Genomic DNA, 18,458 nt, shown 5'->3' with positions numbered 1-18,458 from the left:
GATTAAATATTATTGACTTTAAGGTAAGTAAATGAAATTTGTTGCTCAGTCACTCAGTCCTGTCTGATTCTTTGAGACCCCCATGGACTGCAGCAAGCCAGGCTTCCCTGTCCTCCACTATGTCCTGGAGTTTGCGCAAACTCATGTCCATTGAATTGGTGATGCCATCCTACCACCTCACCCTCTGTCAATCCCTTCTCCGGCCTTCAGTCTTTTCCAGCATCAGAGTCTTTTCCAATGAGTTGGCTCTTCACATCAGGTGGCCAAAGTAAATGAAATATAACCTTTTATATTTTAACAGAAACCCACAGTAGAAGAGAGAAGCTGCTGTGAGATGAAGTTACTCATATTCAAGTTACTTCTTCACCAACCAGCACTTACTGTGACAAAGAGAACTTATTTGTGAATTTATGCTTCTTAGCTGGGGATGGTATTAAGGTTTGTTTTTCAGGTCTTCAAGCTCAGTTTATTTTCTGTTTTAAAACTCGAGCTTCTGGTGCAAGGGATTTATTTCACTTGCTGTGAATAAACCACTGTACTGCTGTGTTTGAAAGCCGTCCTGTTCTAATAGGGCTAAAGCATTCAGAAAAAAATTAAATGGGCTGAACTTCAGGATACAGGAAGCATTCCAAAATTAACTGCTGGATGAATAAACAAAGTTCTAATAGTGTTTAGAGTTATTAGATTGGCTAAAGGGGCTTTAACTATTTTACACAAAATTGCTTGAAACAACTGTAGCGGGAAGAATGTTGCAGAAGCCTTTCTCTAATTGGAAGGAATCCCAAAACAGGGCCTGATAAAGACTCGGGGAACCAGGGGAGGTTCAGTGAATTTCACAGAACCATCACACACACACATACACACACACACACACACACAGTCAACCCTCCATATCTGTGTGTTCTGCATCTGAAGAGTCAACCAACTGTGAATCAAAAATACTAGGAAAAAAATTCCAGAGAGTTCCAAAAAGCAAAACTTGAATTTGCCAGGGCATCTATTTAATAGTGCTTGCCTTGTTTTTGTGTTTTGTTTAGTCCCTAAGTTGTGTCCAACTCTTTGTGACCCCATGGACTGTAGCATGCCAGGCTCCTCTGTCCATGGGATTCTTCAGGCAAGAATGCTGGAGTAGGTTGCCATTTCTTTCTCCAGGGGATCTTCTGAACCCAGAGACTGAATCCATGTCTCATACTTGGCAGGAGAATTCTTTACCATTTAGTTACCTGGAAAGCCCTACATTGTGTTAGGTATTATAAATAACCAATTAAAAGTATATGGGAGAGTATGTATAGGTTATGTGTAAATACTAAGCTATTTTATATCAAGGACTTGAGTATCCACAAACTTCGGTATTCAAAGGGGTCCTGGAACCTATCTGCTGGTGGATACCAAGGTACAATCACGCCCACACTATGCATATACAAGTGTATGTGTATAGATGTATATGTGTGTATGTACACACACACATACACTTTTTCTCATTGGATATGGGAGAACAAGATAATAAGAATACAACAGGCAAGTAAGAACAATTTGAGACCTGTTTTTTTTTCTGCAGGAGTTAGTTTTCAAAACTAGCATCTGGTGCTTATTATCTTCCTCTGGATGAGTGGAAAGGAAAGAGTTTTTTTTAATTCCAAAGCTTTCCATGAAGTAATAAACAAGCTTATTCCCAAGGTTAAATTGAAAACCATAAAAGCGGTCTCGAACATTATCAGCTTGATAACCTACACCATCATTATCTAAAATAAGACCTGGCCCAATAGAGACACAAACAACTTTATCTCCAGGTGTTTGGGTCCCTTTCAAAACTCTCAGTTGTGTGTGCTCCTTGTTGCTGTCAGTCACTCAGTCGTGTCCAACTCTTTGTGACCCCATGGACTGCAGCACGCCAGGCTTCCCTGTCCTTCACCATCTCCTGTTCTTAAGAGGTTGTTTTTACAGAAATGCAGACTGAGCCTGGAATCAGTTTTTTTCTTACTTCTTACATCTGCATTTCCTTGTTGAAGGAGTCGTAAGTACATGGGATCTTCTGAGCTAGACACTAGCTCAGCGTGGAGGAACACACGTGCTCTCTGCTCTCATGAAGCCCACAGTCCTACAGGATGGTGAGACATGAAAGAGAAGTCTGACTATGTCATTGGGGAAACCATGGTGCATTTGACAGGTAGATCTCATTCAGTTGCAAGACAGGTGGCCAGGAAGGCGTCCTGGAGCCATGGGGGGGGGAGACCAGAAGGATGATTTTAAAAGCACCAAGACCAAAGAAGTGGGGAGGAAAAGATAAAAGCACAGCAATGAATTGTGTGCATGTGATTCAGACAAAAAATGAGTAGGTGGACGAGCTATGTCTTTGGAAGGTAGAATTAAAATCTGAAAAATAGTGAAGAAGAAAACTTACAAGGAAGGGCATTTTCAGTCGAAATAAGTATATGCAAATGCTAGCATATACTTATTATGTGTCAGACACTATCCCATGTGCTTTACTTTATTGACTTATTTAACCTCATAACAACCACTATGAGGTTAGTACTATCAATCTCCCCATTTTACAGATGAGATGACTGAGGCTCAGAGATGAACGGCTGCTTAATATCACTCAGAAAGCAATGAAGCCAGGACATAAATCTAGGCTGTCTTGGGTTTAACAGGAAATCTTGTTAAATGTAAAATAAAAGAAAAAAAAATACTACCTATACCTATCCATGAATGGTTAAGACGTGATTTAAGGTCTGAGAACTAATAATGACACTGAATATAATGTCAATACAAGGCAGTCACTGAGCTTATTATGTGAGAGGAGCTCTCTCCTCTCCCCCTCTTCCCTGCCCTGTGCAGCCTGGAGATACCCCAGGAGTGGACTGGGAGGGCAAGACACCCTTTGGCAAGTTAAAGCAGACTTTCCAAAGTTGGGAAGGGCCACATGCTCTTTCAGAATAACAAGTTAAAAAATACAGTAATGGCTGTACCAGTTTACATTCCCACAAACAGTGTTGGAGGGTTCCCTTCTCTCCACACCCTCTCCAGAATTTGTTGTTTGTGGATTTTTTGATGAGAGCCTTTCTGACCCATGTGGTGATATCTCACTGTAGTTTTGATTTGCATTTCTCTATTGGTACAGCCACTATGGAGAATAGTATAGAGGTTCCTTAGAAAACTAAAAATAAAGCTATCATATGACCCTGCAATCCCATTCCTGGGCATGAAAGGTGAAAGTGAAAGTCGCACAGTAGTATCGAACTCTTTTCAACCCCATGGACTGTAGCCCACCAGGCTCCTCTGTCCATGGAATTCTCCAGGCCAGAATACTGGAGTGAGTAGCCGTTCCCTGCCTCAGGGAATCTTCCGAACTCAGGGACTGAACCCCAGGTCTTCCACATTGCAGGCAGATTCTTTATCATCTGAGCCACCAGGGAAGCATATATAGCCAGAGAAAGACATGGCCTGAAAATACACACGCACCCCAACGTTCACTGAGGCACTGTTTACAGTGGCCAAGACATGCAAACAACCTACATGTCCATCGCCAGAGGAACGGATGGCGATGTGATGGGACGTGTGTGCGTGTGCGTGAATATTAGTCAGCCATTAAAAAGAATGAAATAAGGCCATTTGCAGCAACATGGATGGACCTAGAAAGTGTCACACTGAATGAAGTCCGTCAGTCAGAGAAGGAGAATTATCATATGACATCCCTTATTTGTGGAATCAAAAGAAATGACACAAATGAACTTACAAAATAGAAAGAGACTGACAGACTTAGAAAATGAACTCATGGTTGCCGGGGGGGAAGGGACAGTTAAGGACTTTGGGAAGGTCATGCTATATTTAAAACAGATAACCAACAAAAACCTATTGCATAGCACATGGAACTCTGCTCAGTGTTACGTGGCAGCCTGGATGGGAGGGGGGTTTGTGGGAGAATGGATACATGAACAGGCATGGCTGAGTCCCTTCACTGTCCACCTGAAACTATCACAACATTGTTAATTGGCATTAAAAGTAAATAAATAAATAAAAAGAATATGAAAGGTATAAAGATGTCCCAAGTGTGGGAAATAGAAAAGTGTGCATAAATATATTTTTCATTCCCCCCCCCACCAAAAAAAACAGACAAACAAAAAATACAGTGTGGAGGACTGCAGATCTTGAAAGATGTGATGAGTGTTTCTGGACAGAAACTAACCCGGGCAGGTATGTTTAATTTTGGATGGGAAGGGACAATGATCTCCCCTCAAAAAAAGAAAAAAAAAAACAACTATAAAAACAAACACTCTGATAAGAGATTCAGGCAATAATTTTCTTCCACTAGGCTTAAAGAAGCAGAACCAGATGGGAAAGATATTGATATTGATTTACAGCAGATACTAGAACTGGTGAAAATATTTACATCATGGGAGGAAATTTGAAATTTGCTGATTTCTATGGCAAAAGATGACAGTTTGGGGAAACAAGCCAGATGAGGACTTTGAATGGGAGACAGAGAGGAGTTGAAAACATAGAGGAGATGAAGGAGGAGAGGAAGAGGATAGAGTGAAGATGAGAGGGAGACCGTCAGGAGGGGACATGCATTCCTACAGGACAGGGCAACAAGAGGTGGAAGAGAGTGAGTTGCCCGATTTCCCCGTCTTCTCTCAACCATGTAAGGTATGGAAATAACTCCGAAGATGTAAACTAGATTGTGTGGGAGCTCAATCGCTCAGTCATGCTCGACTCTTTGTGACTGTGGACTGCAGCCCACCAGGCTCCTCTGTGCATGGGATTCTCCGGGCAAGAGCACTGGGGTGGAGGGCCCTTTCCTCTTCCAGTGGACCTTCCTGCATCTCCTGCATTGGCAGGTGGACTCTTCAGCACCAGTGCTACCTGGCGGCTCACACAGTAGAGGATCTGTCTGCAAAGTGTGACACAACCTGGGTTCGACCCCTGGGTTGGGAAGATCCGCTTGAGAAGGAAATGGCAAGCCATTCCAGTATTCTTGCCTGGAGAATTCATGGACAGAGGAGCCTGGCAGGCTACGGTCCGTGGGGTTGCAGAGTTGGAGGCCACTGAGCAATTAACACACAGTGCCCCCTGGGAAGCCCTCATAAACTAGTTTACCTGCCAGTAGCAACAACTCTTGGTATATATTTTTCCTATTTTCTTTGTCTTAAAAATTACACAAAGAACAATATTTTTTCAAATATATCTCCTAAAGGCAAATAAAAACAAAAATAAGTGAGATCTAATTAAACTTAAAAGCTTTGTGCAGCAAAGGAAACTATTGACAAATCAAAAATATAACCTATTGAATAAGAGAAAATATCAGCAAATGATATGAGTGGTAAGAGATTTATATCCAATATATATAAACAGCTCATGTAACTCAATATCAAAAAACCAAACAATCCAACTAAAAAAATGGGCAGCAGAGCTGAATAGACGTTTTTCCAAAGAGGAAAAGCAGATGATCAACCAGAGCATGAAAAGATGTATAACATCGCTAATCATCAGGGAAATGCAAATGAAAACCACAAGGAGATATTATCTAACACCTGTGAGACAGAGGAGCCTGGCCGGCTACTATCCATAGGGTCACAGAGTCGGACACGACTGAAGCGACTTAGCACACCCAATGCTCATAGCAGCATTATTTACAATTGCCAAGATATGGAAATAACCTAACTATTCATAAACAGATGAATGGATAAAGAAGACATGGGATAGATATATACATGTATATGTATTTACCCAATGGAATACTACTCAGTCACAAAAAGAATGAAATTTTGCCATATGCAGCAACATGGATGGACTTTATGCTAAGTGAAATAAGTCAGACAGAGAAAGACAAATACTTATGATATCACTTATATGTGGAATCTAAAAAAAATACAGCAAATTAGTGAATATAACAAAAAAGAAGCAGACTCGCGGATACAGAGAACAAACTAGTGGTTCCCAGTGGCTGGGGGAGGGTCAGTGGTAGGAGAGTGGGAGGAGCTAACTACTGGGTGTAAGATAATCAGGCTCAAGGATGGATCGTAGGACACGGGGATATTCTTTACCAATATTTGGTAAGAACCATACATGGAAACTAGCCTCTAAATTACATAAAACTCTTTTATAAATGGAGAAAAAAATTACAAAAGCAATACAGAATTTGTTGCACAAAATCCAAACAAGAGAGACGTTTATAAAGTAAAGGTAAAATTTCCTCCTGCCCCTCTCCCTGGCTGTGTCAAATCTTACCTCCTAGAGGAAATCACTGTTACTAGTTGTGTTTATTTAGATTTCTTTATACTCACGCAGACATGCAAACATATGTCTGTGTATATGTACAGATCTATTCAGATGCGTATGTACAGATTCTTCTTCCATGTGAGTATCTAATTCTTGGGAGCTATTGCATAACATTCCATAGTATGGCTGCTCTATCACCTATGTGACCTTCTCCCTACGGATGGACATTTCAGTTGGCTCTACGGTGACAGTGGTCATTCTCACGTGTAAATCTCTATGCCCTTGCCTGGGACTCTTTCCTACAAAAGGCTCCAGACTGTAAGCTCAGTGAGGACAGGAACCTCATCTGTTTTGCTCACCCCCTTCTAACACAGAGCAGCTGCTCCATAAATATTTATCGGATTGCTTTGTGGATGTATCTGAAATGCCTCTGGATGTGTTTTCTCCTCTGAGTAATGTCCACTCTCCACCCCACAGCGCTCCTATTTTGAGGCACTTTCAAGAATAAGTCAGTCCATATGGCAGGTGGGGGTGGGAAAGAAAGGGGAGGCAGATGCTTCTCCAGGGGGAGGCTGAAAATCTGGAGGAAAGCAGGTGGCAGGACAGAATAAAAGCAGATGGATACTGGACAGAATAAAAGCAGATGACAACTCACTGACATATACACTGTTGTTACTATGCATAAAATAGATAACTAGTGAGAACCTACTGTATGCACATGAACTCTGCTCAATGCTCTGTGGTGACCTAGATGGGAAGGAAATCCAAGTAAGAGGGGATATATGTATAGGACTCACTGGAAGAGACCATGATGCTGGGAAAGACTGAGGGCAAGAGGAGGAGGGGTGACAGAGGATGAGATGGTTGGATGGCGTCACCGACTCAAAGGACATGAATCTGAGCAAACTCTGGGAGATAGTGAAGGACAGGGAAGCCTGGCGTGCTGCAGTCCACAGGGTCGCAGAGTCAGACACGACTTAGCAAACTGAACAACAACAACAACAATATATACGTATAGCTGATCTGTTCTGCTGAACGGCAGAAACTAACACAACATTGTGAAGCAATTATGCTCCAATTAAAAAAAAAAGCAGATGGCAGGAGGGGCTTGAGCCTAGCTTCTGTTTCTGAACTTTAGGGGAGAGGCCAGGCAGGGAGGCTGCAGTATAGGATAGAAATGATGCTGGGGATATTCAGGCAGCAGGGAGCTAGGTAGTCCCTTCCCACCTCCTGTTTGCAGTCTTCTAGCCTCTAGATGGAGCCAGAGAGCATAGATGTTTCCACCTGCTGTCAGCACAATTAAGATCCAGGGCTTCCAGGAGCCACCACGTAAGGGGTAAGAAGTGCAGGTAAGTGATGGGCTGTTGGACTCAAGCCAGGGCCTGGTCCTGGGGCTCAGAGGGTCCTTTGTACCCATAAGAGCCCAAGTGTAGATGAGTGAGCGCCCACAGTGGGGAAGCTTGAGGAGGGACACTGGGGCAAGCAGGTGAGGAAGTTTAGTACATCTAGGAGCCAGAAGTGGACGGCAGAGATGGAGGGTACAGGGGCCAACACCACTCAGACACGGTAACCTCCGGTCGCTGGATGCTCCAGGAGAAAGGGCAACCCCTTGGGGCACAGGAGCAGCTGGGGGGGTCTATGCTGCAGGCTGTCAGGTCCTGTTCTGGGAGACCTTGCAGCCCCCACAGACTGAGTGACCTTTAATCACAAGCTTTCAGGTGCCCCCATCAGCCCAAAAGCAGGCTCACGACAAAGCTTAGCTCTTTGGGCAGCTCTGCTGACTTCCTGTTGGGAGAGGAAGCTGCTGGGCAGGGCGCACAGAGCTGGTGACGATGCAGAGCCTGGACCAGAAGACAGAGCTGGAAGAAGCAGCCTGTGCTGAAGTCATACTGTCTGTTCTGCAGCATCTCTCTCGCTTTCCTGCCATAGAATCACGGTAAGTTTTAAGAAGGAGGACTGACAGAAATACGAGGCCATGATGAAAAGGGAGCATTCTGTGATAGACTCGTGAGTGAATTCTCCTTTCTGGCACTCTATTTTCCAAGAGACCTTAATGGCCCTGTGACGTCCAGGGCACCATGCTCCAGGGTGAGTTATCACAGACCTGCTCTGGCCACACATGCTCACGTTCAGATCACTGGTTTGCAGGGATTCAAGCTGCAGCGTTTTCTGTTTTTTAATTTATTTTATTGAAGTAGAGTTGATTTACAGTGTTTGTTAATGTCTACTGTACAGTAAAGTGATTCGGATTTATATGCATGTGTGTAAGTCTCTCATTCATGTCTGACTCTTTGTGACCCTATGGCAGTAGCCCGCCAGACTCTTCTGTCCATGGGACTCTACAGGCAAGAATACTGCAGTGGGTTGCTGTGCCCTCCTCTAGGGGACCTTCTCGACCCAGGAATTGAACCCACATTTTGTACGTTTCCTGCATTGCTGGCGGATTCTTTACTGTTGAGCCACCAGGGAATATGAAATATATCTTTTTCATATCCTTTTCCATTATGGTTTATCACAGGATATTCAATATAGTTCCCTGTGCTATACAGTAGGACTTTGTTTACCCTGTAGTGTTTTTCTTAAAGTAATTTTACAGAATATTTCCATGACAGCTCTGTGGGCCAGGTACTTGTATCAGAAGATAGAAATGAAGAATTTTCTTTCTTCCTTTTTTTTGGCCACTTCTGCATGACATGTGGGATCTTAGTTCCCTGACCAGGGATTGATCCCGCCCGCCTGAATTGGAAGCACAGAGTCTTAACTACTGGATTCCAGGGAAGTCCCCAGAATGAAGAATTTTCATAGTGACTTTTCTATAACTTAAAAAGCCAAAAATAGATTTCATAACAGAAAATGACATGCTTATTAGCAATTTTCTTCTGTTTTACACTGTCCCAGCTAGGTGTTTTTTTTTTAATATCTGCAGTTTCATAAAAAGCCTTTATGTATTTAGACTTCATCAATAAATAATATCTAATTCAGCTGACTATGAAAAACCAGTTACAGCTGGAAGGTTGCTTGGCCAGCCTGAGATCTGAGCATCCTGATGGTTTTGAAAGCTGCCTGCTTCCACTTTCACAATAGGGATTGCTGAACAGACCAAGTTCAGATGTGGGCCCCCTCTCCCACGGATGTCTGGGGATACAAGGAACACAGCTCTTCATTGGCTCCTCTATTCTCACCCCGATGTAAAATAGTCCCTTCTTGATAATATATTCTTTCTTTTCACTTGGCACATAAAATTGAAGCACGATAAACTATTTTGTATTTAATCATTTTCTCAAAACTCTATCTCTATTGTCTTGAAGAGTTTTGTATCCCTCTCCTTAATTATTAGAAACTCTAGGATGGTCTCGTTACTTTTCCTCAATGTTCTTATCAATCAGTCTTCCCTTGAAGACTAAAATTAAGACAGTACTACACTGCAATATTTAAAATGGATAATCGACAAGGACCTACTGTATATACCACAGGGAACTCTGCTCAGTGTCATGTGGCAGCCTGGACAGGAGGGGAGTTTGGGGGAACATGGATACAAGTATTAGTATATGTATGACTGAATATGTGGTCTTCTCCAGCACCACAATTTGAAAGCATCAATTCTTCAATTCTCAGCCTTCTTTATGGTCCAACTCTCACATCCGTACATGACTACTGGAAAAACCATAGCTTTGACTATATGAACCTTTGTTGACAAACTGATGTCTCTGCTTTTGAATATGCTCTCTAGGTTTGTCATAGCTTTCCTTCCAAGAAGTAAGTGTCTTTTGATTTCACGGCTGGGAGGCAAGAAACCAGAATGGTCAGAAGGCAGGGTTGATGGGTGGCTGCAGCTCAGCACGCCTGTAACCTCCATCAGGTTCACGCTCCCAGCCAGTCCAATCTAAATTAAAAAGCACAGGCTGGCTACCTGTGCAAGCTTTTAAGACAAGTTCCCCAGTTCCAACCGGGCAGTTGCATCTCAACTTCATTTTCTGGGGCTGAGAGTTGAGGGGCTCAGGTTTATCTCATGTCCAAGTGATGATGTATTGGAGGAAAGGGGGAAATTCTTAGCAGAGCAGAATGAGTTGGACCAGAAATTCTGTAGTTCATCGTGGCTGATTTCTAAGGCAGGAAGCTACAAAACACCACAGCTCTGTGTATCTCTCATAACAAACAGCAAGACCATTACCTACAAAGAACCATGGCTCTATGTATCTCACGTAACAAATGGCAAGGCCTCCTGTGAGCTCTGGCTCTGAAAAGTCTGCTGCTGCTGCTGCTAAGTCACTTCAGTCATATCTGACTCTGTGCGACCCTGTAGACGTTAGCCCACCAGGCTCCCCCATCCCTGGGATTCTCAAGGCAAGAACACTGGAGTAGGTTGCCATTTCCTTCTCCAATGCATGCAAGTGAAAAGTGAAAGTGAAGTCGCTCAGTCGTGTCCGATCCTCAGTGACCCCATGGTAGGGTCACAGCCTACCAGGTTCCTCCATCCATGGGATTTTCCAGGCAAGAGTACTGGAGTGGGGTGCCATTGCCTTCTCCGCTGAAAAGCCTGTATCTATCCTATTTCCATTTCCACTATCCTCCTCCGGCAGGCAGTTTCCTGGCTTCCCTGAAGGCAGTGGGGGACAGCTGTCCAGTCCTCACCCACGACAGTTCAGCGGCCAGTGACCCTCAGACAGTCAGAGCGCGGCTGGAATTCCCATCCCCGAAGAGCCAGAGGCCTCCTGCGGTTACATCACCGTGGGGCTCTGCAGCGACCTGGGATGGCGCACACAAACCCGGGGTGGAGACCATGCAGGACGCTCCGAGAACACTTGCATCTCTGCCGTGCTGTCCCGCCAGCGCTCTGGCTTAGTTAGCATCCTGACAAGCCAAGCAAGGGTGAAGGGCGTGCTCTACGCTCAGAGGTGCTCTTGGGAAGACAAGGATCTCACAGATGGCAGGTGCCAGAGTGATTCCACGGGGGCACTCTGTCCCTATGTGGAGGACACCAAGTAGGGGGCACCAGGGATCTCAGGTTTTGGGAGCACTGGCTGGTGGGCTTGCAGGGAGGAGTCCAAGAAGATTCTTTCTCAAAGGAGCTGGGAAAAATTTGAGGGAGCTAAAATCCTAGCACCGTGGATCATGTTTGAGCCAAATAAGTGGTATTTTTCCTCTTAGTGACCATGATCTCACTTCATCTCAGGCTGGGGAAATGCATTTCTACCAGGCTGTATGGTACATACACGGTCACACCTGAATATTCCTGTCGGGGCTGCACTAGAGTTACATGACTTGCTCAAAGTCACAGCTGGTGACAAGCCAAGATTTAGATGAGAATGCTTTGACTTGAAGATTATTTTCCCTAAACCATAGATTTACTAAGAAATACTCCCCAACATCAGGATTCCCTGGTGGCTCAGATGGTAAAGAATCTGCCTCCAACATGGAAGACCTGGGTTCGATCTCCTGGTTGGGAAGATCCCCTGGGGGAGGGCATGGCAACCCACTCCAGTATTCTTTTTTTTTTTTTTAATTTTATTTTATTTTTAAATTTTACATAATTGTATTAGTTTTGCCAAATATCAAAATGAATCCGCCACAGGTATACACTCCAGTATTCTTGCTTGGGAAATCCCAAGGACAGAGGAGCCAGGCGGGCTACAGTCCATAGGGTCACGAAGAATTGGACACGACTGAGCAACTAACACACACACACACTCCCCAATATATGCTTAAAAACAAACAGGAAAATGAATTTCTATTTTCACTCAACAGCCAGGGGATACAGGGTGGTAAACAGATGGTGGCACTCAGTTGTGTGGATCAATTTCTGCCTGATTCCAGGGCCAAGGGCACCAAGTGTGTCTGGGAAAACTAAGAAAGCTGACTGTCACTGGGTAGCTGTCTTCAAATGATCTTTTTTTCTTGAAAAGGAAAACATGCTCGGACAGATGTGTCTACTTAATGATCTGAAATATCAAACCACAATTGAGGGGGGAAAAAAAATCTGGCAGGGAATTTTAGTACTGGACATATGTTCTTGTGCATTTCTCTAAAACTCCTTGGGAAATGAGAAAGAACATTTCACAGTGGAAGCCATATGCTTCCAGCTCTATTGGACTCTCAGCTCACACAGGAGCTTGCATTCCATGTTCTGACTTTATAGAAGCACCAGCTTAAACACCGATAGATCTGAGCTGAGGCAAGCGCCGCTACAGGAGTAAGGATCTGGGTGCTATGGCCTGGATATAATGATGCTAAGGGCATCGACCAATGCTGGTTTGCATCTGTAACTTATTAATTTACACTGTGCCTTATTCCACAAAGGACTTCAAGAAGCTTATGAAGACACACAGGATACAATGATATAAAACTTCAAAATAGAGGAGAGGGAAAAGATGAAGAAAGAAAGGCTGAAGGGAAAAAAAGAGGGAGGAAAAACAAGGCTTTAAAAGCACATACCAGGGGACTTCCCTGGTGCCCCAGTCGCTAAGACTCTGAGCTCCCAATGCCAGGGACCTGGTTTTGATCCCTGGTCAGGGAACTAGATACCACGTGCTGCAACTAAGAGCTCACATGCCACAAACTAAAGATGCCACACGCTGTAATCAAGACCCGGGGCAGCCAAAAAAAAAAAAAGTGCGTACCAGAAGGCCAAGGGGTCCTGCATGCACAGTCCCGGAGTGCCGTTCACAGAGAAGACCCTCGGACCACGTCCACCCCCCTGCCCTCCTGACCTGGACGGCACGGTGGCCTTGCACCCCACCTCCGCTCCATCCCGAGAATGGACGGGTCACAATTTGGCTTGAATTTTCCAGCAGTGAAACCTGGTCAGGGCTGTGTTTAACAAACCAGTTGTGCGAAAAAAAGTACAATATCCTTGGCGTGCAGACCAGATGGGATTTTTTTTCCCCCTGGGGGGCCTCCTTATGGTGAAGGCAGTGATGAGTCTCCTGGGCTGTCTTCATGGAGGCTGTCAGTGGAGACCAATGGCGTTGTACCAAAACACAAGTCAGTGTAACAGTTGTGTGGAGACCAAGTTGGGAATTTAACTTCAACACTGATTTGAAGATCACACTTTGCAAACATTCCTTAAAATGTTTACTGAGTCATCCCCTGTTCCATGTTTCATCGCTCAGTGAGTGATTATATGCCTTCTCCATGTGCTCCAGTTTCAACAAGGAAGTCACCTTGACCATGCGGAGGACTTGTATTTTGAAAGGCAGATTTTGACCCTGGTAATGACTGAAGAAAAGGTATAAGCTTACAGGGAAGCATGGTAAACTTACTCTGGACTGAGCAAATAGTTTCCCACCAGAGAATTTTTAGGTGTTGAAGGAGTTATCAATATAGGCTGTACAACATTTACTTATGGACGATCTTAAACACTAGCTTATAGTGATGTTCCTATAGCAAAATGAGGAAATGTACATATATTTTATACAGGGCTTAAGAATTTGCCTGCCAATGTAGGGAACATGGGTTCAGTCCCTAGTCTGGGAAGATTCCATATGCCTCAGTGAATAGCTAAACCTGTGTGCCACAACTACTGAAGCTCGCATGCCCCAGAGCCCGTGTCCTGCAACAAGAGAAACCATGGTAATGAGAAGCCTGCCGACCACAGCTAGAGAGTAGCCCCCTCTCATTACGACTAGAGTGAAAGCCCAAGCAGCAACAAAGATCCAGCACAGCCAAAAATAAACAGTTTTTTACAAATCTATTTATTTGGCTGTGCCCGACTTTTTATTGTGGCACAAGGGATCTTTAGTTTCGGCATTTGAAATCTTAGTTGCAGCATGTGGGATCTAGTTCCCTGACCAGGAATTGAACCTGGGCCCCTTGCATTGGGAGCTAGGAGTCTTAGCCACTGGACCACCAGGGAAGTCCCTGGTATGTTTAGTAGTTCACCTTCGTAAAAGTACTAAAAAGCCAGGTTGCTTGTTTAGCATGTGGTATAATTGACACATCAGTTTAGTTCAGTTTAGTCACTCAGTCGTGTCTGACTCTTTGTGAGCCCATCGACTGCAGCACGCCAGGCTTCCCTGTCCATCACCAACCCTCAGAGCCTACTCAAACTCACGTTCATCGCGTTGGTGATTCCATCCAACCATCTCATCCTCTGTCATCCCCTTCTCCTCCCATCTTCAATCTTTCCCAGCATCAAGATCTTTTCCAATGAGTCAGTTCTCCGCATCAGGTGACCAAAGTATTGGAGTTTCAGCTTTAGCATCAGTCCTTCCAATGAATATTCAGGACTGATTTCCTTTAGGATATACTGGTTGGATCTCCTTGCAGTCTAAGGGACTCTCAAGTCTTCTCCAATACCATAGTTCACAAGCATCAATTCTTTTATTTTATTTTTAAACCTGAAACACTGTATTAGTTTTGCCAAACATCAAAATGAATCCGCCACAGGTATACATGTGCTCCCCATCCTGAACCCTCCTCCCTCCCCACACCATCCCTCTGGGTCGTCCCAGTGCACCAGCCCCAAGCATCCAGTATTGTGCATTGAACTTGGACTGGCAACTCATTTCATACATGATATTACACGTTTCAATGCCATTCTCCCAAATCTTCCCACCCTCTCCATCTCCAACAGAGTCCATAAGACTGTTCTATACATCAGTGTCTCTTTTGCTGTCTCGTACACAGGGTTATTGTTACCATCTTTCTAAATTCCATATATATGCGTTAGTATACTGTATTAGTGTTTTTCTTTCTGGCTTACTTCACTCTGTATAATAGGCTCCAGTTTCATCCACCTCATTAGAACTGATTCAAATGTGTTCTTTTTAATGGCTGAGTAGTACTCCATTGTGTATATGTACCACAGCTTTCTTATCCATTCATCTGCTGATGGACATCTAGGTTGCTTCCATGTCCTGGCTATTATAAACAGTGCTGTGATGAACACTGGGGTACACGTGTCTCTTTCCCTTCTGGTTTCCTTAGTGTGTATGCCCAGCAGTGGGATTGCTGGATCATAAGGCAGTTCTATTTCCAGTTTTTTAAGGAATCTCCACACTGTTCTCCATAGTGGCTGTACTAGTTTGCATTCCCACCAACAGTGTAAGAGGGTTCCTTTTTCTCTGCACCCACTCCAGCATTTATTGCTTGTAGACTTTTGGATCGCAGCCATTCTGACTAGTGTGAAATGGTACCTCACTGTGGCTTTGATTTGCATTTCTCTGATAATGAGTGATGTTGAGCATCTTTTCATGTGTTTGTTAGCCATCTGTATGTCTTCTTTGGAGAAATGCCTCTTTAGTTCTTTGGCCCATTTTTTGATTGGGTCATTTATTTTTCTGGAGTTGAGCTGTAGGAGTTGACAAGCATCAATTCTTTGGCGCTCAGCTTTCTTTACAGTCCAACTCTCACATTCATACATGACTACTGGAAAAACCATAGCCTTGACCAGACAGACCTTTGTTGGCAAAGTAATGTCTCTGCTTTTTAATATGCTATCTTGGTTGATCATAGCTTTTTTTCCAAGGAGCAAGCGTCTTTTAATTTCCTGGCGGCAGTCACCATCTGCAGTGATTTTGGAGCCCCCCAAAATAAAGTCTGACACTGTTTCCACTGTTTCCCCATATATTTGCCATGAAGTGATGGGACTGGATGCCATGATCTTAGTTTTCTGAATGTTAAGCTTTAAGCCAGCTTTTTCACGTACTTCTTTCACTTTCATCAAGAGGCTCTTTAGTTCTTCTTCACTTTCTGCCATAAGGGTGGTGTCATCTGCATATCTGAGGTTATTGATATTTCTCCCAGCAATCTTGATTCCAGCTTGTGCTTCATCTAGCCTGGCATTTCGCATGATGTACTCTGCATATAAATTAAATAAGTAGGGTGGCAATATACAGCCTTGACATACTTTTCCTATTTGGGACCAGTCTGTTGTTCCATGTCCAGTTCTAACTGTTGCCTCTTGACCTGCATACAGATTTCTCAGGAGGCAGGTCAGGTGGTCTGGTACTTCCATCTCTTTTAGAATTTTCCACAGTTTGTTGTGTTCCACAGTCAAAGGCTTTGGCATAGTCAATAAAGCAGAAGTACATGTTTTTCTGGAACTCTCTTGCTTTTTCCATGATCCAACAGATGTTGGCAATTTGATCTCTGGTTCCTCTGCCTTTTCTAAATCCAGCTTGAACATCTGGAAGTTCATGGTTCACATACTGTTGAAGCCTGGCTTGGAGAATTTTGAGCATTACTTTGCTTGTCTGTGAGATGAGTGCAATTGTGCAGTAGTTTGAGCATTCTTTGGCATTGCCTTTCTTTGGGATTGGAATGAAAACTGACCTTTTCCAGTCTTGTGTCCACTGCTGAATTTTCCAGATTTGCGGGCATATTGAGTACAGCACTTTCAACAGCTCAACTGGAATTCCATCACCTCCACTAGCTTTGTTCGTAGGAATGGTTCTTAAGGTCCACTTGAGTTTGCATTCCAGGATGTCTGGCTCTAGGTTGGTGAGTGATCATACCATCATAATTATCTGGGTCATGAAGATCTTTTTTGTACAGTTCTTCTGTGTATTCTTGCCACCTCTTCTTAATATCTTCTGCTTCTGATAAGTCCATACCATTTCTGTCTTTTATTGTGCCCATCTTTGCATGAAATGTTCCCTTGGTATCTCTAATTTTCTTGAAGAGATCTCTAGTCTTTTCCATTCTATTGTTTTCCTCTATTTCTTTGCACTGATCACAGAGGAAGGCTTTCTTATCTCTCCTTGCTATTCTTTGGAACTCTGGATCCAAATGGGTGTATCTTTCCTTTTCTCCTTTGCCTTTAGCTTCTCTTCTTTTCTTAGTTATTTGTAAGGCCTTGTCAGACAACCATTTTACCTTTTTGTATTTCTTTTTCTGGGGATGGTTTTGATCACTGCCTCCTGTACAATGTCAGAAACCTCCATCTGTAGTTCTTCAGGCACTCTATCAGATCTAATCCCTTGAATCTCTTTGTCACTTCCACTGTGTAGTCATAAGGGATTTGATTTAGGTCATACCTGAATGGCTTAGTGGTTTTCCCCACTTTCTTCAATTTAAGTATGAATTTGGCAATAAGGAGCTTGTGATCTGAGCCACAGTCAGCTCCAGTCTTGTTTTTGCTGACTGTATAGAGCTTCTCCATCTTTGGCTGCAAAGAATATAAGCAATCCGATTTTGGTGTTGACCATCTGGTGATGTCCATGTGTAGTCTTCTCTTGTGTTGTTGGAAGAGGGTGTTTGCTATAACCAGTGCGTTCTCTTGGCAAAACTCTGTTAGCCTTTGCCCTGCTTTGTTTTGTACTCCAAGGCCAAATTTGCCTGTTACTCCAGGTAGCTCTTGACCCACCAGAGAACCACCAGAACTTACACAGGACTGGGGAAACAGACTCTTGGAGGGCACAAACAAAACCTTGTGTGCACCAGAAGTGAGATGAAGTTAGTTATTAAAAGGGTTATGACTCAGAGATGAGATGTTATCATAAGGTAAGTTACATAAAGAAAGCTGAGAACCAGAAATGATGCTCTTGAACTGTGAGAAGACTCTTGAGAGTCCCTTGGGCTGCAAGGAGATCAAACCAGTCAATCCTAAAGGAAATCAACCCTGAATATTGGAAGGACTGATGCTGAAGGTGAAACTCCAATACTTTGGGCACCTGATGCAAAGAGTTGACTCACTGGAAAAGACCCTGATGCTGGGAAAGAATGAGGGCAGGAGGAGAAGGAGGCAACTGAGGATGAGATGGTTAGACAGCATCACCAACTCAGTGGACATGAATCTGAACAACCTTTGGGAGATAGCGAAGGACAGGGGAGCATGGAGTGCTGCAGTCCACTGGGGTCACAGAGAGTCGGACACAATTTATTGACTGAACAACAACAAGATGTTACTGACAGGGTAAGTTCATTCTCACCCTGAAGAAGGTAGATGCCAGGAAATCTCAAGCCACAATTTTGGGAAACACTGTATTCATTAAACTCTGCCAAAGGAACCCAAGGACTGAACACCTCTGAGATCACAAATAAAAGAGTCATCAGCTTGCTGTCTTTTCTCCTCGGAGGCCCTAGGTTTCTAGCAGGTCTCCAGGTAGACCACACGCAAGGGAGACAATTACCAGAAAAAGAAAGAAAAAAAGGAAAAGGGCAACAGGAATCTGATCTGTGTGGGGTGGCAGCTGATGGAGCAGCGGGGACCAAGGGTGTGATGAATGGTGGGGAGAGTCAAGGAAACATCCCCAGGCACGAGGAAGGGTTACTGATCCCTTGATCCGGCTGGTCCACTG

General features: G+C 43.8%; 1 protein-coding gene across 3 annotated transcripts in view; it reads right to left on the bottom strand.

The window, feature by feature from the left end:
• Positions 1-18,458, bottom strand: part of GALNT7 (polypeptide N-acetylgalactosaminyltransferase 7) — a 136,042-nt gene that overhangs the window by 26,824 nt on the left and 90,760 nt on the right. The window lies entirely within an intron of this gene.

This window comes from Bubalus kerabau, chromosome 4, assembly GCF_029407905.1.
Source record: "Bubalus kerabau isolate K-KA32 ecotype Philippines breed swamp buffalo chromosome 4, PCC_UOA_SB_1v2, whole genome shotgun sequence".
NCBI classification, from domain to species: domain Eukaryota; kingdom Metazoa; phylum Chordata; class Mammalia; order Artiodactyla; family Bovidae; genus Bubalus; species Bubalus kerabau.
Note: the sequence above shows the minus strand (reverse complement) of the source record. Positions and strands in the feature narration are given on the sequence as shown.